The sequence below is a fragment of the Mytilus galloprovincialis genome, chromosome 3 (assembly GCF_965363235.1).
Source record: "Mytilus galloprovincialis chromosome 3, xbMytGall1.hap1.1, whole genome shotgun sequence".
NCBI lineage: Eukaryota > Metazoa > Mollusca > Bivalvia > Mytilida > Mytilidae > Mytilus > Mytilus galloprovincialis.
Window position 1 is genome coordinate 30,326,706 of NC_134840.1, and position 25,183 is coordinate 30,351,888.

General features: G+C 32.2%; 1 long non-coding RNA gene across 6 annotated transcripts in view; it reads right to left on the reverse strand.

The window, feature by feature from the left end:
* The window catches only part of LOC143067673 (uncharacterized), a 112,487-nt gene extending 87,909 nt beyond the window's left edge, over positions 1-24,578 (reverse strand). The window contains exons 1-2 of one of the 6 annotated variants that reach the window (XR_012976002.1): positions 24,276-24,578; positions 7,728-7,942 (exon numbers count right to left, since the gene is read on the reverse strand). This is a non-coding gene — a long non-coding RNA (uncharacterized LOC143067673). Of the gene's footprint in view, positions 1-1,121; positions 1,640-7,727; positions 7,943-11,540; positions 11,556-24,275 lie in introns of those variants that run through there. The other 5 variants (XR_012976007.1, XR_012976003.1, XR_012976005.1 and 2 more) reach the window with 5 other exon arrangements.
* Between the last annotated feature and the right edge of the window lie 605 nt (positions 24,579-25,183).

The window sequence follows — 25,183 nt, forward strand, 5'->3', positions numbered from 1 at the left end:
CTTTTACGAGACCGAGCCTCCTTTAACATTTTTGACAGGAATAATATTCCTTTACGCACATGCACCATCTGGTACGCTTATAAATAAGAGACCATTACCGATCTATAACAATATTTAAGTATGTTCGATTATGTATCCTTTTAATTGTATTCCGTTTTACACACTCTCAGGTAACGTAACACCAGTGTAAAATTTAAACAACATCCTTCTTAGTAGCCGTTTAGGAGTGGCTCTTACAAGATGTTATTAAATTCAATAAGCTCCCCGTTGACTTAATGAACTGTGATTGGATTCCCTTATGCACATCCTAAAGTGGCGTTCTTAAACTCTCTAAAATTCATCAATATTTAACTAGCTGCTTAACAAAATTCCGTCTACTAGACACAATTACTTCATATCACAAGTTTTCAAGCAATATTGAAGAAAGTAAATTTGATTATCTCCCCTATAACATTTTGGACTGATATAAATTCTCAGGAAGGCCTAGTTTCTACACCTGTGTATATTTCATTAATATCTGTCTAACCGTTTAGGATGAGTTGTGCATACATGGTATACATGGACAGACCAAAAGAAATACGGACAGACGGACGGGCATGGTGATTTCAATATACTTTATAAACAACTTTAGAGGGTAATTTTTTTAGACATTTGTTAAACAAAAAGCTGCATTTTAAAGACATACACATTCACTTAATTACAGCTTTTTGACCAAAGACAAGTTAAATGTGATCAGAGTTAACATCCAATTCGCTTAAAGTTGCATTGGCGTTCACTTTACGTTCACTCAGACTAGTTCTTTGTTTGAGGAAAAGAAGATGGGACAATTTGCGTTCCTCGTCTGATTGATCATACATAAAATAGTCGTGGCTATACTGATCCCCTTTGTTTTAATTTGACAAAAACAAATCTTATTTTATAAAGTCAAATACAGTGTCTTTCAACGATATATTTTAATCTTTATTGAAGATGTTTTGTTTTATTTTATATATTTGATACGCATATAATAAATCTGTTTCATTGACCTCACATCTGTATTTAAAGTGCAGCTCATTTTATATACATGTATAGAAGACAAAAGAGGAACAATCTTAAAAAGAGAGATTAACAAATTACCATACCTTCATACTGTGTTGGAGATAAATCCTTTTCAATGAAATAAATATTCCAATGAACTCAAATTAAGACACATATTTGCTTTCCTTTTAGCTATTTCTAACACTTTTCCTGGATTTTATATCCACAGAAATCCTCATTACAAGCACTGTCTCTCCGAACTAAATGAAGTTTTACTACCAATTCAACTTATGATTGGATATCATTATATCCCCACATGGTAAAAACCTTTTATGCATGTAGTTGAATGCTATTATAACTTTTCATCTTGACATAAAAGTAACTATCAGTGATCAAGATAAAAATCCGCCTTGTAAACGAATCTCTTTTCAGTCTTTGCAGAGCTATGCCAAAGTTGTTACAATGTTCTTTTCATGTAAGTTTCAATCGTTTCAGCTAGCAATGGGCCCTATCGTATGACTCCATTCATTGAAGAAAAAAGAGAATTCAAAATGTTTTCAACACAAAAACGAAAGGTTTTGTTTCCTTTAAAATAACCAGTCATCAAGTCGCAGTTTAACATTTTCATATCAGAAATAAATATATCGCTAGTCAGGTTTATTTATGATCGGTGTATTGTGTTTTTCGTCCTTTAAGGCCTGAACATAAAAGGACAATTATAAAGCACGTTGAATAGGATTTTAGACTCTTTAGTTTCTTTATTATAAACTTAAGACCTTTTCTTTCCATGTATACAGGCAATGTATGCAGATTGAATTAAATCTATTGATATAAAATGACATTCTTTAACATAAGAAATATGATACACAAAACATTCAAACGAGGCAATATGTTATTCAAAGGGGAAAACAAGAGAATACAATAAGGCTAGTCAATAGCTCGCTATATTAACTTTTTGTATAATCGTATCCAATGTAATATTTAACAAGGCGCGTGTTTGTGTTTACTTCAATCATTTTTGTTAGTCCCTCATAAAATTAATACGGAGGTATTGTTATTCGTTGTGAATACGTGCCGCTAGCTTTTGTAATTTTTATATCAGAATTCTATACAGATATCAACAGATAAAAATTGTATAAAAATATTAATGTTCCAGGGTATTAGATCATAATATAGCTGATAAAAAGAACTACAGTCTTAATTTTGATCAAACGTTCCGTACATTTGTTAATAAAAATACTGAATAAACGGCCTTTGTTGTACTCTTTCTAAAGCAACATTTATTCCATACTAACTATTCTAAATTGTTCATTATTTCCGAATACGACGGCGACTTAACAAAATAATAAAAATACATATACAACATTTGATAAAATGCAAAATGTAAATAGTTCGTCCCAAGCCTTAATGTTGTCAAAACATACACTTCTCCATTTGGGACATGCACTTGAAGTGGTTTTTTTTTAAGAAAAGAAAGGATATGAAGAGAATTTATATACCACTGACTGATTTACTAAGTCATTTAACATAAACCATATGTAGCTAAATATGCATTGCTAAACAGTTATTGAAACAAAACTGCACTGTCCATATGCACGTGTTCTACAAAGCTTTCCTCGCATCGAGTATGTTAACGGACTGAAGATACTCCACTAGTAGGACTGTACTTTAATGGAAGAAGAAGTAATGACAAGTTCACATAAAATTGAGAAAGGAAATGGTGAATATGTCAAAGCGACAACCACCCGACCATAGAGCAAACAACAGCCGAAGGCAACCAATGGGTCTTCAATGTAGCGAGAATTCCCGCACCCGTAGGTGTCCTTCAGCTGGCCTCTAAAATATGCATAATAGTACAGTGATAATGGACGTCATACTAAACTCCGAATTATACACAAGAAACTAAAAATTAAAATCATACAAGACTAACAAAGGCCAGAGGCTCCTGACTTGGGACAGGCGCAAAATTGCGGCGGGGTTAAACATGTTTATGAGATCTCAACCCTCCCCCTATACCTCTAGCCAATGTAGAAAAGTAAAAGAATAACAATAAGCACATTAAAATTCAGTTCAAGAGAAGTCCGAGTCTGATGTCAAAAGATGTAACAAAAGAAAATAAATAAAATGACAATAATACATAAATAACAACAGACTACTAGCAGTTAACTGACATGCCAGCTCCAGACCTCAATTAAACTGATTGAAAGATTATGTCTTCATCATATGAATATCAGGTACAATCCCTCCCGTTAGGGGTTTAGTATCATACTATCATAAAATATATGAGAAGAACATAACCCGTGTCATGCCAACAACTGTTTTTTTAGAAATAAATGTGTTTAGTTCCGATGCAAAGACCCTATCAGTGAATCAATGTTAAAGCCAAAATATGCAATCTTTAATGACCTGACAACAGTATCGTAACTATATCCCCTTTTAATAAGTCTATTTAAAGGTTTTGTTAGTTTCTGAGGAGAATACTGACATTTTTGTGCTTTATAAAGAATATTTCCATAAAATTTTGGATGTGAAATACCTGAACGTATAAGATGTCTGCATGTTGAGTTATATTTACGAATTATTTCCTTATACCGGTGATAAAATTTAGTAAATGTTTTGACCAGTTTGTGATATCGAAAACCCTGGTGTAATAATTTTTCAGTAATACTGAAATCACATGTCACGCATATCTCAGAATGACACTTAATCCGTTGGAGATGTACTCATTTATTTTTTAGTATAGAGTAGCATGGTTTATTAATTGGCTTTGCACTAGCTTTCAATAACTGCGTATTCTCTTAAAACAGTACTGTGTCTTTTTGGTAATTTGAATATAAAAGATGTGGTATGATTGCCAATGAGACAATTGTCCACAAGAGACCCAAAATGACACAGACATTAACAACTGGTTATTTCTTTTTGACTGTGCTTCGTGTCAAACTGACGAGTCCAGCCCTTTCCATCTTTGAATTGTTTCACATTTGGCCAATCCGGGGTCTTTTATAGCTTAATATATGGTATGGGTTTGGTCATAGTTTTAGGCCGTAAGTAGAAAGGTCGTTGTGTGCCTGTCCTAACACAGGAGCCTGTAGTTAAGTGAATGTCAGTCATATTTGTTTTTTTTTTTCGTAAATTGTTTTGTAATAAATTAGGCTGTTAGGTGTCGGTCAGGTGTTGCACACAAAATACAAAGTAAATACAAAGCCGCATTTTTGCGCCTGTCCCAAGTCAGGAGCCTCTGGCCTTTGTTAGTCTTGTATTATTTTTAATTTTAGTTTCTTGTGTACAATTTGGAGTTTAGTATGGCGTTCATTATCACTGAACTAGTATATATATTTGTTTAGATGCCAGCTGAAGGACGCCTCCGGGTGCGGGAATTTCTCGCTGCATTGAAGACCTGTTGGTGACCTTCTGCTGTTGTCTTCTCTATGGTCGGTTGTTGTCTCTTTGACACATTACCCATTTCCCATTATCAATTTTAATCATAAGAATTTCAAATATTTTGTGAAGGATTTGTTTTAATTTTACCGCGTTTTCATATCCTAAGAGCACAATTATAGATAATGTATTGTCTATATCTTTTACTTGATTGATATGCTTGTAATAAGCCATATGATTAAAAACTACAGGCTCCAAGACACCTGTGCCACTCACCTGCTATTTTTTATTTACAATTGATGCATGGAATAATGCAATAATTATACTTTTGCTCTAATTTCAGAGATATAAGCCAAAAACTGCATTTTACCCCTATGTTCTATTATTAACTTTTTCGGCTATGTTGGTTGCAGGCACGGTCATCAGACACATTTTTTTTTAAACCAAATACCCAAATGATTGTGGCCAAGTTTGATTAACTGCAAAATTTCCTTAAAATTACCAATTCAGGGGCAACAAACAAACAACGGTAGTCTGATTTTTCTTACATTTTCCTACATTTTATATGTTAGCACCCCATTGTTCTCATTTCTTTATTTTTTGGACCACATTGCGTACTATTTTTTTCTATTTTTTTTTTACTTTTGGATAATTTTTTTCAACTATTCTTTGTTTCTTTAGGACCATTTTTTTTTTTATCTTTTCCATATGGACCATTTTTATCGATTCCTTTTTAACCATTGTTCTTTATTCTATTAACCCAAAACAATCTCCCAGTTTAATACGAAAGTATTGTAGTGGAAAACATATAAAAGTAAGGATTGGTTCTCTCGTGCAAAATTAACCTTATACGGTTTTATCCACTACTGGTGATATAAGAGTAAGACGATGTGGTATGATTGCCAATGAGCATCTTTTCACCGGTGCCCTCTTCACCAGAGACTGGACGCCGTAGAAGGTTAGATACTAAAGGTTACCATTCGGCCTTCATTAATAAGCAATAGAAAACTCCATAGGGCCCCGAAATGAATAATAATAAAATTTTCAACCATTAAACTTGAAAACTAACGAATTGAGTTAATATGCACATAACAAAACGTAAAACAATGAAATACAGGCGCCTATTTTGGGACAGGCACATACAGAATATGACGGGGTTTCATCAGATCGAAATAGAAAAAATACAATAACAATAACATAGGTACTTGGGAAAGGGCAATTTATTTCTGCCCTCCCCCTATTTTTTAAAGTTATTAGAAAACAAAAAACAATAACAGATTTGGTGAAAAAAGGGGAAGGCTGAAACAATTGTCCTGTCCTCAAGTACCTATGACAATAACTAGTACTAGAACACACCCGTGATATCGCGGGTCCATGACTGATATATAACTATGCGTATGCCTTATTTTAGTATTGGTATTGTCATCTGATAAAGTCATGCCGATTATAACATGTATAAGGTGCACATTTTTCTCTGCTTTCAAAATCTTTCTGTTTGAACCCGTCGACCTGGAACCTATCAATTATTGGTAATATTAATAATTTGGAAAACAAAAGGACCTGGAATGGAGTATTTTTTACTCAACAGTATACAGCAAAATTCTAAATACACTGTTTGGTGGTGCGCCTGTCAGATGCGGAACGTACAGATAAGGTAATAGGTAACAGGTGAATATACTATTGGTATCGGTGTCGGACTCGATCCGGAACTTCTTAATTATTGGCAATATTAATTACGTGGAAAACAAACGGCCCTAGAGTGGTGTAATTTTTAATCAACACCATTGTACTATATTAGTTATATATAAAGTTGAATTCTTTGATTCATCGTTTTTACGTGATGACGGCTGACAAATTGGACCTCGTAATTTTAGTATTATAGATACATGTCATAAAAGACACAAAGTACAGATCTGAGAGTACTCACAGTTAGTGGAAGGTTCTTTTTTTATTATTCAAAAAGCGCGTGTGACGTACCAATTTGGTAAAAAAAGGGGGAGGGCTGAAAAAAATGTCCTGTCCCCAAGTACCTATGACAATACACAAAAGACACAAAGTACAGATCTGAGAGTGCTCGCAGTAAGTGGCAGCTTCTTTTGTATCCAAAAAGCGCGTGTGGGGTACCAAATTGGTGAAAAAGGGGGCGGACTGAAAAAAATTGTCCTGTCCCCAAGTACATATATCAATTACACAAAAGACACAAAGTACAGATCTGAGAGTACATCTACTTAGTGGAAGCTTCTTTTGTTTTCAAAACGCTCATATGGCATACTGAATTGTAATAAGCCAAGTATTTTGGTGACATTTAGGCTGTTTCGTTGGCCCTTAACATATTAATGCTCTCAAACGAATATTTTCGTTTCAAATTTCAAAATCATTTGGTCTTAAGAAGATCTCAAATACAGATGTCGTACTTTTTTTACAAACGAACACTAATTGTGACATGGACAGTGATGTTTCTTTTACTAGCGGACACAAACCGTGCATCATTACCATTATTACATTTGTTTCTCTAGCGACCACCAACTGAGCTAAGGACAACCGGCATTGATTTTTAATTTCATTTTTTACTATCATTCTCAATTGTTACATATATTTATTTTAAATTAAACGACACTTTATATAAGTTTGAGGTTTAATTCTGGTTCCGCCCACTTGATTATCATATGTTTACAATAATTATGTTTAACTTTCGTGTATTGCTACAAAAGGAATGTCTTTCATTTGAAAAGATAATGAATAGATGCTTTACTGACTATTGAACCGTGAATGATATTGTCCTCATGATGTTTTGTCCTGATGTAGTGAAAAAATCCTAGACATAAACAGAAATGCTTTAAATTTTGCACATAATTGATTTCAGGAATAAACATGATGAATTCCCCAAAAAATTAAAAACATTGCGACACAGATCAGAAAATATTCAAGTATACCAGGGAATGTAACCATTAATTTCATTTAAATTTACCAAAAAAACCCAGCAAATTGACAAATAAAATGTATAACCCTGATATAAATTTGTTTTGTATTCATGAGGAAATCTCCTTCTTCAAAAGTTTCAATTTTTTACAATGACGATGCGTTTATTTTCATTTTAGACGGGTATTCACTCTGCGTTTCTCACAGCTCAAGGGAGGAGGAATTTTTAAAAATCTAATATACGTGACATAGGCTAGCAATTCTAAACGACTTTCAATGTTATACATAAAAAAAACGAGAAAACCATTAGATATAAGTGTTGTTTATCGGAGTTATTCAACAAAATAAACCAAGTAAATATTTCAAATTATGCTTTTAACAAATTTCACATATTAACAAAGAATATAACCTACCTTGTATCAGACGTTTGAAGACTTCCATTTAAATGTTACATCCTTTGAATAAAATTTCACATCAATTTTAAGCTAATTACGAATAATTTCCTCTTATCATCACTCATGCATCACTTCAAATTAATATTTCATAATTCATCTTCGGTAATCTATTTATTCCATAAAGAACTGATGAAGTAAATCCATACTTTAAAATCCAATTGAAATAATAACTCCTAAAATAGAAGAAAAACCAAATGTCAATCGTTTAATCCATGTTAGGTCGCAAACAGAATGAAAATTTCTACAGTGGACCCCTTTGCACGATCAGGATCTCTTTGAAATTTAGAAGGCATTTGACGTTTAATTACTCAATTAACTATGTCCTATGCATAACAAGTTAAAATGCAGACGAGCGTTTGCAAGATTAATCTTACTTTCAGTGACCCCATTCATTTTTACCTTCACCTTGCAATCTTTAAAAAAGCCGAAAGTGAAAATCTCAGAGAAAGCATAAATGTGTCTTTACCTATTTTAACATCTACTATGAAAAGTATTCGTGTAGATATAACGCACGACCAACACAATATAAAGGAGAGGCATGCTGGAAGGGATCAATTTTCTATTCTTTTCATCAAGATTGAAAATAAAACATACGACATTGTATCCAAAGTTTCGTAATGACCGGGTAAAGAATCCTTTCCTATTGTTAGTAAATTTAAGTGTTCCTTTCATTCATAACAATAATAAACTGACTCTATTGAAAACGAATGCATTCAATGATACAAAAGAAGTATACAATCGCCCGAGATACAAAAGAATTTGATGCAAGGGAAACTTTTGTTAAATTTCTGTATCCGATACATAAGGAAAAGGGATACTTTTTGTAGGATTATAAAAATTCAAATTTTACAATAAAAGTTAGATGAGATCAAATTTTACAAGCGTAAAATAAATTCAACGTCTTCAATTTCTTTTTTAACAGATTTCAGCTATTAAGATATAAAGTTTGATATTAATCCCGAATAACAACGAGTTTTAGGATGAGAACAGAGTTTCATGAAGAAAACTCATCAGTTAACTGATTTAAAAACACATAATTACAAACAAACCGAAAATTAGATTATTAGTGAACATCCAGTGACAAATGTTTCATACATAGATGAAATTCAAAACAGTGTGGCTGTTGCCATTGATTGACACATTAAATTCATCCATTGACTGGGACAATTTAGGTGAACGTTTGTATGTAACGACCACTGCTCACTATGTACTTTTTAAAGACACTTAAACTATGGGGTCACCAAAGGTTCTTAACACCTTAATAAAGTAACTCGAAAAATTAATCAGAAATAACACGATGTTTTGATTTATATCAATTATATAAATCAAATCATAAAGGTTATTCCTGATTGATTTTTCGAATTATTTTATAATTAAAGGCGTTAAGAAACCTTTGGTGACCCCATAGTTTAAATGTCTATCGTAGGTACGTCGTGAACAGTGGTCGTTGCAGACAAACGTTCACGTAAATTGTCCCAGTCAATGGATGAATTTAATGTGTCAATCAATGGCCACAGCCACACTGTTTTGAATTTCATTCTATTCATGACGAGGACAAATCTATGGTAAATCCAATAGATATAGTCGTCTCGAAATACCCCCCCCCCCCCAAAAAAAAAAAAAAACAACAAAAAAACAAAAAAAAAACTCCCGCAGAAAAATTATACCGGGGTATATGAAAATGTTTTGTATCAAGATGAATGTATGCAATACAAAGAATGTTTGCATCAAGGGATAAATCACGTATGCCCGGTTCACATACACGGATTTTTCATATGAGCCCTTATGGACCGTCAACTCGTAGTCAATCGCAAATATACGTAAATAATAACTACTTTAAAATCGATTTGTTACGTTCTAGTCGAACCAAATTTGTTTAACGAATTATAACGAGTGCATATGCGTTGTTTACGATTTCAAACGGGTCGTGTTACGATGGCTTGACGGATTGTTACGTCGAGTGAGTTAATTAGAATGAGTTAATATGAACAATTTACGATGTGGTGTGGTTACGGGTACTTTACAAATATAGATACGTATTTTTTAAGATTAGAGAATAAGTATAAAACCTGCAAAAATCGTAAGGGAATCGTAACCATTCGTAATAATACGAATACAGGTCAGAATTTACACTCTAAAGCTTTAATGAATAGTATTATTCTAATATATTCGTTACAATCCGTTTAACGCCCGTAAAATGCCCGTACGCTGCTCGTAGTTATCATTGACACTTGTCAAACGAGGAATTTTGCCTTAAATACATCGTAATAACTCGTAACAATCCATAATGCACTGTTGATGGCTCGTAATAACTCTCAAATCGGTCGTTTTAGTTGCCAAATCTTAAGGATCCGTGAATTTGTGCGATCCGTGAAAACTAATAAGTAAAATCCATGCATGTGAAAGGGACATTGGTGTGCAATAGTTTCTGCTAATTAGTTCATAAATTCTCCTTGTCTTACTACTCTAGTCAGGGGTGTGTTATATATATATAAAAAAATTGTCCTTTTTTATTACATTCCATGCATTGGCGCATCAACGATATCTTTTGTGAACGCGATTGTTATACATGCGTATTTCGAGTATTACTGGCGGGTTTGTTTTGATTCGATGAAATCATATATCATACATATTTCCGTGAATGCAAGAGAAATCAATGAGATCCGATGGGACATTGAAAATGAAAATATTCCATTGTTTGACAATTTATCACTTTAAGGAATAGAACTTAATTATCTTTATAAAATCATTTGACTTTTAATGCATGAAGGAAAGGTATAAACCCATCCATTGCATTGGGAAAGTAATGTCAAGATCCACCAGTTCGTCTGAATGGTCAATATATAGAAAACTATCTTTCCTTAGGAATTAAAAACATTTAGTATTCTGACATTTTGTTATAAAATTACTTTAAAGACTCTGATATACTAAAGTTAGAAGATTTGAGTTCTGCTTGCACAAAGAATTTTGATATATGTTCTTGACGCTTCTTTTTGATACTCTGTCGGATCTAATGAACTCCGCGGTGCTGGAATACATTAATCTAGACTTTTTCGTGACAGCCTTATTGAAAACTCAGTGAACTTGGTGATGATGTTGTTTTATTTGCTTCCCGTACATCGATTGGCTTTTACGACATAGTCAACATGCGCTTAGGGCATCGACCCCCTCCCCCCTTGTTTAGCGACATAGACAGCATACGCCCCTTTTTGTGTTAAAGATTTTTGCATTAAATTTTATTCAAAATATTTAAACTTCACTCCTCAGTAGCTGAACTTTTCGTAAAGTCCATTTTTTTATACCTATAGATAGAAGTCAAACTCCAGTTTGACTTCACAGACTGTAGACTCGGAATGTTCAAAGCATGAACTATTTTAAAAAAGTCCTACAAATTCAAAAGGTTTAATTGGAGAATATTGATTTTGAAAATCTTAACCCCCCTTCCCCCCACACACACACTCGCATACACACAATGAAAAAGAAAAGAAAAGAGTCGATGCACAAGGTGCTTGTGAGTGACATATACGAATATGTTCGGTTAGTGAAGCTCAATGTATGGCATACTATGGACGTTCTGTCACATCGGATACTATATGGTGTGTCATCACTTATACATATAAAGTCTTTTGATTACGTATGCATTCTTTAACATTTAGTAACATTCCACACTCAAAATCATATATACTCGGTATATAAAGGAATTTAGTAATAAGAAAAAATATAAGTAAATGTCAAAAGAATTATATATAAATATGTTAGATAAAAACTTACCATTATCGCGTCACTAAAAAATCATTTGAAAACATCCTACCAGTTATCAAAAGCGACTTTCAATAAAGCAAAACATGTCTTTAAAGCAATTTGTATCAATTCTTTACAAATCTTACACAATAGCTTTGATAAATCTCAAATGATTTTGTAAATAGGTTATTATACGGGAAAATTTAATCCTTTTTCTTTCACCGTGGACTTACTCTGTCCGTATAAAGAGTCTTTTGTATAAGACTTGAGTAGGTAGTTACTTCTCGAATTAATTCATCGAAAATTTAGATGTAAATTAAATTTAACTTTTCCATTAAGATACTATAAGAGATAACATAGGCAAAACTTGTTTCTTTTCATTTCTTACTTGTATCGAAATCCTTATAAGTTTTCTTTCAAAATGCAATGTAAAAACCTTTTTTGTTGAAAATCACTGACTGTTAAGAATTCTCGGTCGTTTACAATAGGACATAACGATAAAACATGGGAGAAAAATTATCGTGTAATAGTAGTTCATCTTTGTTCGTTTTATTTAATTGTATTTCATAAAATTGCGTACATTTAAAGCAAATGGCTAAAAGCTTCTATTCAAAAACTTTTCAAATCTACATGTTTGTGATTTTGAAGACGCCATCCGCTGGCACGCCTTGGTGTTTACAATGTGGTTGTTTATTAATAGATTAATAAATATGTATAAACATATTTGGTGTATATGGTTGCTATGGTAATTTGTATTTAGAGTAGAGTATAAGATAAGATAAGATAAGATAAGAATTTTATTAATCTAATCAAGAACCCATAAAGGGCATCATTTTACAACACAATATGATTGGAAAAAACAAAACAGAAAACTAATACATACTGAGCTCAAACTTGGTCAACTTTATATTTTTTATGTGTTTTCGTTATTTCGTTATTTGTTTGTTTGGTTTTTTCTTCTTATTCTCTTAACTATACATATATTTTGGTGGTGGGGTTGGGGGGAGATAGCGACATAAATGCTTCAAAGTCATGTCTCGACAAGAGAAACACAGCAATTATTGCTAGCTAATTATGTATAAACTCAAAAAGACTTTATAGCGGTCGATATGCACGACATGTTTTTGGTTGCCAAAAGAGTTTGTCTTAACTTGCGATCTATCATTACCGATAAGTATCTCTTTTCAATTAACCGTCAATGGTATATCAAAAAGAAAAAAATAGGGTTACAAAAATATTGGTCAGTATAACAGTCTCCACCAACCAATTCAAGTTAGAGTTTTCCGGACGTCAAAATACCGATTTCTAGAAAAAATCCTTTGAATCAGAAATGTATAAATGAAAGATATTTGACTAAAAATACCCTATGAAGCTAGAAAACACTTTATAGCTTTTGGTTTCTGCAAATAAAAGGTCGCGGTAACAGCATCTGTTACTACACTACAATTTGTTTTCTGATCTTATATTTGGCACATATGTCCAACTTTAGCCAAACTGGATTTTTATAATGAGTTTATAATGAGACCTTTTATTGATTTTGATATCACTGGGCCAAGGTCAACGAGATGACCAAAGCAGTAATAAGAAGACTGAAAAATGAAGTTACCGGATTATCTTTTCAGCTGGATGTCAAACCTACACAAAATTGCGCTGGATTTTGCCCTTGGACAGAACAAACCCGTCAGATTTTGGAGTCAACAGGTCAAAGGTCAAGGTCACAGTTTATGTAAATATACTTATCTATAGAAAAACTGTTGTAATAAACCATAAAACCGATTTTTAACTTTTTTTGGTGGATAATTCGCCTTTCGTTAAAAAACCCTTTTCAAGCAAAAGGCCATATTTTTGGCAGAACTACTTTAAACAAAAATCTAGATATTGTTTTGATTGATTGTTTTCAGAGTCGAGTTATTTGAACGCTAATTTAAATTAAATCCTGTCACATTCTTCATGCCAGTCCAATGTTAGGTTGCTGCCTATCATATTTGCTTTTGCTTATTGTGTTAGTATAAATTGGGCAGTTGTGTTTTTTCTTTTGATTTGTTTCAAATGTTGGTATACCGGGCCTTTTATGGCTTACATACCGTATTTGTGTTTTTCATAGTTAATATCGTACAGTGACCTAAAACTGTTCTTGGTTTTATTTTTATATTTACTACCCATTAGGAGCCCATTTCTAAATATATAGCCTTACTTTAAATGGAACTGCTATTAGTGTTTTTCTATATGAACCTGATAGGTCATCTTCATGAGTGCGGAGGCGGGCTTCAGTTTGATTCAACATAAAATGTTAAATAAAATATAAGCATATGAACGAGTGAAGTAGCCAAAATATTTTTCTTGCTGTCATTTGAAAAAAAAAAGGTTCGCTGTTTTAAATATCGGTACATCTTTTACTGGCACTCTCGTTAGATTGTTATTCGTTCGTTTCTTATGAGTCTTGAAGATTTTAAAAATCGCACGTCTAGTACAACAAATTTTAACCCTGGTATATTTTTTGAGTCTTTATAATTGCTGATGGACGTTTAATCATGGCACCAGTACAGTGGTCAGTAATTCTGTGTTGACACGCGACAGCCATTTTCCGTAAATTTTGAAATACTTAAGAGTTTTCTATCCCAGGCTAAAAGGCTTTAGTCGTATTTGGAACAATTTAAAATTTTGGGTTTTCAATCCTTTTCAATATAGTACTTGTTTTGGCCTTCTGACAATGGTGCAATTCGAGTGCCACCTATAAATCAAATGTAGACGAAATGCACATGACCAATGCTAAGGACGTACACCCCTAATTCACGGCCCCATTTCTTTCTATGTTAAATTCCTCAATTTCAAGCAGACACACCCGGAACTTCGGATATACCAAAACAGGTACTTCAGATCTGACAAAGAGGCAAAATGTAACCTCTTTTTAAAATTTGGTGCAGTTTTTTAAATATCCAAAATTACAATAAATGTTCTACATATTTAGAAAGTTACACTCATGCGTAGGAACTATTTTGTGTTAAATATGTACTACTTTCTGGTATGTGCTTTCTGGGCGGGCCCGAATTAGTGGTGTTACACCTTAAGCCTCGTGTCTTTGATGACTTTTGTACGTGGTTGCGTATTTGTGAATCCCGTAAACTAGCTGCATGAAAACCTCTTTCCAATAAATACCCACACAGTCAACCTTTATGGTTTCTATATTGTCACCTCTTTGAAATGCACATGACATATGTTATTTCATTGATTCTAAGGACAGGAATAAATTTTGATAAATACAGTGGATAGGTGTTATGTGACATAAACAATGTACGTCACAACCAGCTTCATGTTCATATAGGATGGAAAAAATGTTTCGTGAATTTAACGGCAGTAGAAAGAGGGGCAAAAGATACCAAAGGAACAGTCAAACTTATAGATCGAAAATTAACGCCATGGCTAAAAAAAAATAGACAAACAGGAAAGTACCACTGTATTTCATTGTAGAATTGTGTTCTTAATCATAAACATATATCTCGGGTTTTTTTCCTAAGCAACGTTCTTATTTGGTATTGCTTAATTTTTTGTTTACTTTAGGTGACCCGTTAAAGCTGGTAAATTGGAAACAAAAGTGATGAACAGCTGCTTTGTTTACATCTGGTGCTAGTTGTTTTCTTAGGTAGAATGAAATGTTGCCTTATATTTTCACTGCAGTACTTGACAAAATGAAACGTTATCAATGCCATGTTTTTTTTATTTGAAGCAAAGATAAATGACATGTATATATTACCCTATATTCGATAGGTTCTACAAAGAAGGTCTACTGTAATATATGGGACTGACACTGTGAAATGGGGGTAATTTTGATAGGGGCAAACATTCAATTTAATTAAAATATAGATCTATCAAAACTTGCGTCGACGCTCATAATTATATGATTGCAAAATATTTTGCTTTTTAAAATTTATCTATCAGCCCCGTAGAGATGTTACAAAGATTCTTTAAAGAAGAGAAAGCGTGTTACTCGCTCTACGCCAGGCATCGAATTTAATGTCTCCATATGACCGAAAGTGGTTTATATTTTTACAGCCCTCACATCCAAACAGAAAGCTTACATTGGCAGAAGTTTTACCTCAGTGTGGAAGAAGTTAGATAAAACCCATATTTACATACCCTAGTCAACCTTTTGGTTTTACAATGTGTAAGCTCTGCATACAAACAGTGATTTATCAGAGTCAAATAATAGCATTTTTTTAAATCAACTAAATTTTATATCATCTGAAAGTAGATTTTAGAGTAAAAATAATTACATTCTTTAGAAAGGTCCGTGAAAGATTATTTTATTGATTATATGAGAATTTCCATATGTAGATTCAGATTCAGATTCAATATTTTATTATAGTCTCACCACATACAAACATAAAATGAGATTCACATACATAGATTTAAAACATTAAAACATTTGCATTGCATGTACCAATCTTAAAAAGATTTATGAGAGACTTTTAAGATATACTATATACATATAAACTTATTTTTACACATTTAGAATTAAAAATTCTGACATAATATACATTTTTACTAAATGATATTAAAACATTTGTTTCTTTAAAAACTAGTGAAATAAAATACTATTTCTTCTTAATAAAATGTTGTTGCAGGTTTTGGCAACTATAGCAGCAACATTGTCATTACTAAATAAAAATATAAATTTTTCATTATCTGATAAAAGGTTAAAATGTTCATTAAAATGTAAAGCTTCATGTATCATGATTTGTCTTAGATCCACATATAATGGGCATTTTAAAATGACATGCATTTCATCTTCAACAATAGAGCTACAGTTAAAACATGTCCTCTCGTGGACTTCTTTCTTTTCATATCTTCCAGTTTCTAGTTTTAGTGGAGCTACCCCACATCTAAATTTAGCAAATGAACTTCTGTTCTTTAAAGATATAATATTTTGCAAATAATTTTCAGTACAATAGTTATTTTTAAACAATTTGTAAGTTCTTAATTTACTTCCCTCTGCATATGCAGCAACTCTTGTACACCAGTTATATGTATCAATTCTAAGAAATTTCCCTCATTTAGTACTATTATTATTACTAGAACACACCCGTGATATCGCGGGTCCGTGACTGAATTAAGGTATATAACTATGCGTAAGCCTTATTTTAGTATGGGTATTGTCACCTGATTAAGTCATTAAGATGCACTGGAACAAATCAATTATTGGTAATATTAATTATTTGGAAAACAAAAGGGCCTGGAATGAAGTATTTTTTAATCAACAGCATTGTCATATTTTAGATATAGATAAAGTTGGATCCTTAATTAGCTGTTTTATGTCATGTCGCCTTTCAAATTGAAAACTGTACCTATACGCCTTATTTTGAGTCCAGATTTTTAGTATTTGTATTGTCATCATACTGGAAATCTTAAATTAGTATACTATGGAGTGCATTAATCCTCAGTTTTGAATGCAAACTCATAAACAAGTAAATTTTAGCTCAAAATGGTCTTTATATATTTCTCTTTCACCGAAAGTTTCATTTCTGCCAATTTGTTGGTTAGTTTAAGTAAACAATGACATCAAATGCACTATTTTTTGTCCGAGTAGGCCTACTTTCTAAATTGGAGCATGGAAGTATTATATTGACAATATAATACTTCCATGATTGGAGGGAGTAATTGGTGGTATGACACCTAAACTCTTGGTATCGGTATCGAATTCGACCCGGAACTTGTTAATTATTGGCATTTATTTATTAATTATGTGGAAAACAAAAGGGTCTGGAGTGGTGTAATTTTTAATTAACACCATTGTCCTATATTAGTTTTATATAAAGTTGGATTCTTTGGTTTGTCGTTTACCCCATGACGGCTGATAAATAAACTCATCATAGATAACAGGACTAAATTTTGAATATACGCCAGACACGCGTTTCGTCTACAAAAGACTCATCAGTGACGCTCGAATCCAAAAAAGTTAAAAAGGCCAAATAAAGAACGAATTTGAAGAGTATTAAGGACCAAAATTCCTAAATGTTATGCCAAATACAGCTAAGGTAATCTATGCCTGAGGTAGAAAAGCCTTAGTTTTTCAAAAATTCAAAATTTTGTAAACAGTTAATTTATAAATATAACCATATCGATGATAATTTATGTCAGCACAAAAAGTGCTGACTACTGGGCTGGTGATACCCTCGGAGAAATAAATCTCCACCAGCAGTGGCATCGACCTAGTGGTTGTAAATAAACTCATCATAGATACCAGGACTAAATTTTGTATATACGCCAGACGCGCGTTTCGTCTACAAAAGACTCATCAGTGACGCTCGAATCCAAAAAAGTTAAAACATTGTCAAGAATCAGTCCGGTCGACATTGCGCATGCGTGAATTCAGATACCCTACATGGAGACAATCGTTATATAGAAGTTATATGGAAAATAATCTTTATAAGACGATATTCAATTTTCTTCCCGGTTGTTTTCTTAGCTGTTGTGATCACCAGAATCCTTAATGTGTCTTCTTTTTAAAAATGTAAATTATTTTAAAATAATGTTTAAACTTCATGCAACAAATTTAGATTTTTCATACAGTGATGTCAAATGGCTTACATTTGCCGTTATTCTTACAGAAAATGCCATTTTTAGGGAAAGTGGTCAGCTTTGAAAAAATAAATAAAATACTTTTACTGATGACATTCCTTAGCTGTTGTGACCAAGAGAAAGATGAAAAGTTATAGTTTAATGTGGTGTGGTTTATTTTTAAATTGGTTATTGTCTCCTTGCACCAAATTTGATTTAAAAGTAGGCGATTTAAGTTTTTATTCCATCAATTTCTATTTGACAACAGGATACATTGTTTGTGTAAACAGATAGTTCCCTGTTACACAATCTTGTTTATACAGTCATGCTGAGATATAATAATTCATGTGATATAGTGTAAACGACGTTTTGTATTAACTTGGTTTAGGGCTGAAGGAATTAAAAAACAATAAATAATATGAAATTCACGTTTTTATTATTGAAGTTAATTATATATTCAAAGTTTTTGTTTGTGTTTGTTATCACGTGCTTATAACCGATATTAAATAAAGTATGAGAATATGCAATCGTAATCTAAAAGTTAACGCATTGTATTAAATAAACGCACGTTCAACTGAGTGTTTTATCAATACACAATCACATTTTTTTTTGTAATTAATGGGATTAAATAGTTTCTCTTCATATTTGGTAAAAAAAAAAAAAAAAGAGTTCAGCAGTAGCTGTATGATGGCAGATTGTCAACTTGAGACAACTCCCCCAGTGACTAGTTGCATTTTAACTGGTCCTTTTGACTCTTTTTCGTAACAATACTTGTATAACCTTTTTAAGGCTATTTTCTCACGATTGGAATACACAATCATAAAGGAGAACAATTCCATTTCGTCGCACTTTAACAGTGCATGCATGAAACAGCATATATATATAATACACCACTGAATTCGACCACTTTATACGGCAAGATAAAAACAGATAATAGATTTTTCTTCAAAACTAAGTTTCTGTTATTAATTTCTTAAAACTAAATATACGAATAATGTGTGCGCACAATACATTAGAAAGTTATTCCCTTTTAAGACACGTTTTACCATATAATGATATAAATTTACATTCGCCGTCAAAAAGAAACTTGTTGATGACTAAAATAATCGAAACTAACATATATATCTAAATACAACAGTATTCTTGTATAAAATGAAAATAAACTGCTGTTTATAGAATTGCCTTGTCATTTTATTTTATCCCAAGCTCTTCAACTGAATTAAAATTCATTGAACCGAAACAATATTAAATAAAAAGTCAATAATTTCTTCACAAAACGATAAAGATTGTTAGCTTTGAACAGTTACTTGTATGACAATTAACATGTCAGCTTCAGGCTATATACTTGTGGATACTCGAGGTGGATATATGGTGGAAACGATGCTGGAATCTTGTATGATTTTATTAAAAACAGGAAAGGGTCAACAAATATGACATTTCCGAAGAGGCAACAACCCGACAAAAGAGCAGAAAACAACCCATAGTCACCAATGGGTCTTTAACGCAAAAAAAGGGGGGATATTCAATACAATAATGTTATAACTATATATAATTTAGCGAAAAGAACGTCACACAAAACTCCGTAACATATAAAACAAATTTGAAAAAAAACACACACACACATAAGACTAACAAAATTTCTGTGTCATATTTTCTCTTGTGGATAACAAGAAACGGCAACCTCATAATAACAAATAATTTGTTCCTGACTTTATCAAACAAAACTAGAAACGTGGCATTCGGCGGGGTTTAAAATGTTTGTGAGTGCTCAAATTTATCTGTGGTATAAAAGCACAACACAATACCAAACTCTTAAAATTAGTAGGAAAATGCTTCCCTGTACATTGGGCATGAAACTTATCTACAGAATACAAAAGATCTAAAGTACCGATTTGAAGATAAGTTATCCACCAGTACACATCGAACATACATATGAAAAAAAAAATGTGATCCGATTGCCAATAAGACAACTGTCCACCAAAGTTCAAACAAAAAAAGTAAAATCACAAAAATACTGAACTCCGAGGAAAATTCAAAACGAAAAGTCCGTAATCAAATGGCAACATCAAATGATAAAACACATCAAACGAATGGATACATGTAACAACTGTCATATTCCTGACTTGGTATAATAGGTGGTCGTATCCAACTATAGACAACCGTACGGTCTTCAACATTGAGGAAAAAAACATACCGTACGTATAGTCTGATATAAAAGGCCCCAACATTAAAAAAAATATGGAATTATTTAATTGAAAAAACTAACGGCCTCATTTATAACAAAAGAATTTACGAAAAACAAATCAGAACTCGCGGAATTGTGCTGTTATCCTCACTCAAAGCATAGAAGTAATATTACTTCCATGCTCAAAGTGAGTGTACATTTAATAATTATTAACTGTCAATGAATTTTAAAATTGAATTAAACGACAGACATTCCGAATTCTCAAGGTACCTGTTATATATATACACACAAGGACGTATATATTGTTAGTTATACGTCCTTGATACACATAAAAAAAAATAAAGACTCGTAAGACAACGACATTTCGGCCAATTGTGTTACTTGAACTAAAATTTCAAATACTTTTCAGTCAGTTTGATGATCAATTCATTTTAAATAAGAAAATATAATTTATTTATATGAATTTTTCATTTACCAATTTGGGTCAAACATCTTGCGCCGTTTTAATGTTTCAACTAGGACTAAGAAACTAATTCAGTAGTCCCCGGTTTCAACAAAGATCGGAACTACGGACTTCAATTTATTTTACAAATAGAACCAAAAATTAGAAAACATGAATCAAAATTATTTTAGCGATAACATCTGGTATTGGTTTTCACTGAAGTTATCTTACAGACCAGCGGGTGTTCAACCCCTTAAATTTGCGTCTTATTGCAATTGTCAAATTATCTAGTAACCCCATGTGGAGCGAGGATGTATTATCGTCCTTGTCGATACAAATAATTGTTATCAAATTGAGTTATCTCCCTTAAACCGGACAGATTCTTGGCAATGAGGTCAAATACAGTACGAAGTTGAAGAGCATTAAGGACCAAAACTCCTAAATGTTATGCCAAATACAGCTAAAAATTGGACCTCGTTATTTTAGTATTATATATACTTTGAGATAGGAAAGCGATAGACTAAGTCCAAAATATAAGTTATTTTTCATGAAAAATCGACTTATATTTGATTTTTCTCCTTCTCTCACACAAACACACACACACTGAATGCAAACATGTCCATTATTCTGATATCGGTAAATGATATAATAACCGATAACAATTTCAACTGTCGGTATTTTAATTCTATATTAATATACATATCACACGGTGATTGGAAGGAAATAAATTACACATTATATAGAAATGTAAATATTAATTTGTTAATCATGGTAACATTTCTTCTTTTTTATCTCAACCGTTAAATTGTTTCGTCTGAATCTATACAAATTCTCTTGCTAATAGATCCGGAAAATGAAAATGCACTTTTAATGAAGAGATAAATAGTGATCAACTCGTTTGAAATGCATGTGTAAATGACTTCTGAATATAAAGGACTAGAAAATAGTTTTTGATTTTCCTTACATAATTGTACAAAGTTGTAGCTGTTCAAAAGATCATCGAACAAAGCAGAAGTAGATTTATTTGCGTCAAAGGAATGTGATAAAAACAGAAATAGACTGTACTTCTACTTACACATTCGACATTGAGTGGTGTCAGGCGGGGGTTTTTTTTTTTGGAGGGGGGGGGTGTGAAGTGCAGGGAATATTGAGTGAAATCTAGGTCTAACCCTCTGAATGATTGTTACCCTATTCGTTTTTTATTCTTATATTTTGCAACTAACTATTTGCTTTCATTCATTCGAAAGTGCAATTTTTTCTAACCCATATCAATGTGTATATAGGTTTTATTCAATAAATTTCAGAATTGGTATACAGTTCACAAAACAGAAATACTAGATAATGGTATTCAACACTTTCCTTCAAGCTGCTGCTTCCATCGGAACAAGTGTCTTCAATCTTTGACAAGCTCTAAATCGCACCGAGTCTACAAACATTTTGAACTTTCAAAGAGCTGCAAACAATATAAAATCTTCTTAAAGGAAAAGTGAAACACGATGATCTAACGAGGTTTCAAACTTTTGGACTTTGATATACAAATGTACATATGTATGTTTAACTTTTTTCTACCAACATATCCTGTTTGTCCCGGTAGACCTTAAAGCTACACCAAACTGCCTTCTGTCTATCTTTTTCGTTAAACTAGAAGCTTCAATATAAACCAGCATAAACCTTTATAGTAGACAACCAGGTGATTGGGGTATGGACCCCCGTTTTAAAAAACAATTTCCACTAATTTTTTAGGTAAATGTTTTTCATATCTTAATTTATTCAATGTGTTCTTGCTTCTATTGGAAAGACATTACAATAAAAGCGGTTTATATATCCAGTCCCTCTGTGGAAAATAAGAATGGAGGACACCATAAATAAACATTGGTTATTGCAACTGTCATATGAATAAGAACAAGATATAGGAAGATGTGGTGTGAGTGCCAATGAGACAACTCTCCATACAAATAACAATTTAAAAAGTAAACCAAGAACACATTTACAAATGTAATGAATCAAAAAAGATGAAACATGAAGATAATTTATTAAAAAAAAACATAAATCAGAATACTAATGCAAACAAAAACAACAACACAAAAGTTAAAACATAAGGTTTTATTTCCCCCTGACCCTCTATGAATAGCCTCACCCTTTATCTAATTTAAATGACTAGAACCAGTCCGGATACTTCCGCACCCTCATTTAAATTTAAAGTCATTGATAACGACTTTAAAAGATGGTCCCCCGAAATCATCAAATCATTATCCCTAAACATTTCTCAGGTTAAAACCAATATCATTTATAAAAAAAAAATGTCAGTCTTTTGCAGATTCTAATTCACTTACCTCTTTATAAATTCCATCACTTTCAGTGTGGTCTTTTTACCAGAAATAAATTTTTTAAAAATATCATTGAAGTAAATCCCTGATCATTTTGATGCTAATTTACACATGTTAACATGAAACTTTTCTTTCTTGTATATTCTATGGCATCTATGCGTTTGGCGTGGTAGCTTTTGTTTTTTTGGACACGCTGATAGAACATTTTAATAACATTTAACCATTTACACCAATTCGCTCGAGAATTTTAAAAGTTTTTATTTGCAAGATTTACAATAGAATCAGTGAGTGTGGATTTTCTGACTAAATGCATTTAATAAGTTCTTTTTCAAATGGATAATAAATTTCCCCGTAGACTTTAATGTAACAGTAATATCTCAGCGAAACACGGAGTAGTTGAAAGGTTTCACTTTTGTTGATTTCAAAAGAGAACTCTTATCAAAAATCGAATATAAAACATTTTATCAATATTCGGCTTAGTAAATCATCCACCAATAAAGAGTTCGTGTTTGCAAATGTGTTAAATACTGTCGAGTATTGAATAGTATTTTAAACCAGATATAACCTATCATCATCCGCATGTAAGTTCAAAAGAGGTTACGAGGGAACCGCTACTATCCTTTAACTCTGTATCCTGCTTTTTTACACGTTTCGATAATCCTCAATACATTATCGTTAATGGTGATACTATCACAGCGTTTAATCATACAACACTTAATTGACTTCTGAATATTGATGTGTTTAATAACAAAACTTTGTGATAAAAACAGTAAAAAATTGCAAATTGTGTTCGGGTTTTCATTAATTATACGTTAATTATATAAGCTTTGTAGTGACTGTGTCATAAAGACTTCCGATATACATCATGCTAATTATGCAACCTTAGCGGAAACATGTTATATCCTGGTAAAATAACCACTTTCAACTTCAGTAGCAGGCTCTTTGAGTTTAGAACCAATACTGTCGACGATTGCTTAAAAAAATCAAAAACGAAGAAAAAAGGAGTGAGAATTGAAGAGACACTCTCTTATCCACCTTGTTAGTTTCATCAGATATTATCCCCCCTTATTATACAAATATGAATTATAGCATTGTATAAGAACAATCCGTTTAGTTTTGGGTTTTCTAAAATTTTATTTCATTTTTACATTTTTGAAATGAGTGAACAAATACATTTACATAACTTGATAATAAATAGATACAAATTCCTTTCATATGTTTTAGTGATTCATTAAAAAAAATTCACCATATCCTACCTTTATTGGTGACAGTAATAGTCTATCCCTGCAGCATAACTTTTGATGCCTTAAAAACTCTTCCCACCTACACTACATAAACCAAATTTGAATTTCCTCATTATGGATTAATCAATTACCATTGGAAGCCGATACATAAGACTGTTTCATAAATCTCAGGGTAGAATTTCTTAAATCAGTTCTATTTTACACGAAACTCTGCAAAAAACAGATCATCGTGTATGGTGGTAACCCGATTCCTGTACAATGAGTTTTGTCTGGTAAAAACACGTCATGTGAAGGCTGCATATTCTCAAAGAATATTTGTTAGTGTGAACAATGGAAAAAAAGATGAAAACACAATAAACTAACACAACTATGCTAGAAACAAATAACGTCTAAATTATACCATGCAGTCGCTTTTATTTCACATACAATAATGAAACGATTGCACAAAGGCTTTTATCAAATCGTATTGCTTAAAAAACAAAGCATATTGTTCGTTACAAACATTTAATTTCTTTATTTCAAATTACCTTTATAAAGCTCATTTATAAAGACCAATTAAGTATATTTCGTGACTGTGAAAAGGGTCTTTCAAAGAGTATTGAAACTTAATGAATAAACTAAAAAGGTATTTATGAAATATATTTATAAAAGAGTGTTATAGCAAAGAATAAAAGCTTGTGATTGTAGTCTGTCAATAGAAGAAAATCATTACTGCGGATTGTATTTTCTGCCTATGTTGATTTCAATCCAAAGCGCTTGTGATTTACTACGTGAATAAGTAGTTAAAACTGGATTTCAAAGTGGATTTGCATACGTTGGAAACCAAAGAAACAATTGGATCAAACGACATTCAATGCAATTCTGTCACAGAACTATAATTAATTGCTTTTTGAATAAATTTTGCTTTGAACAAATACAAA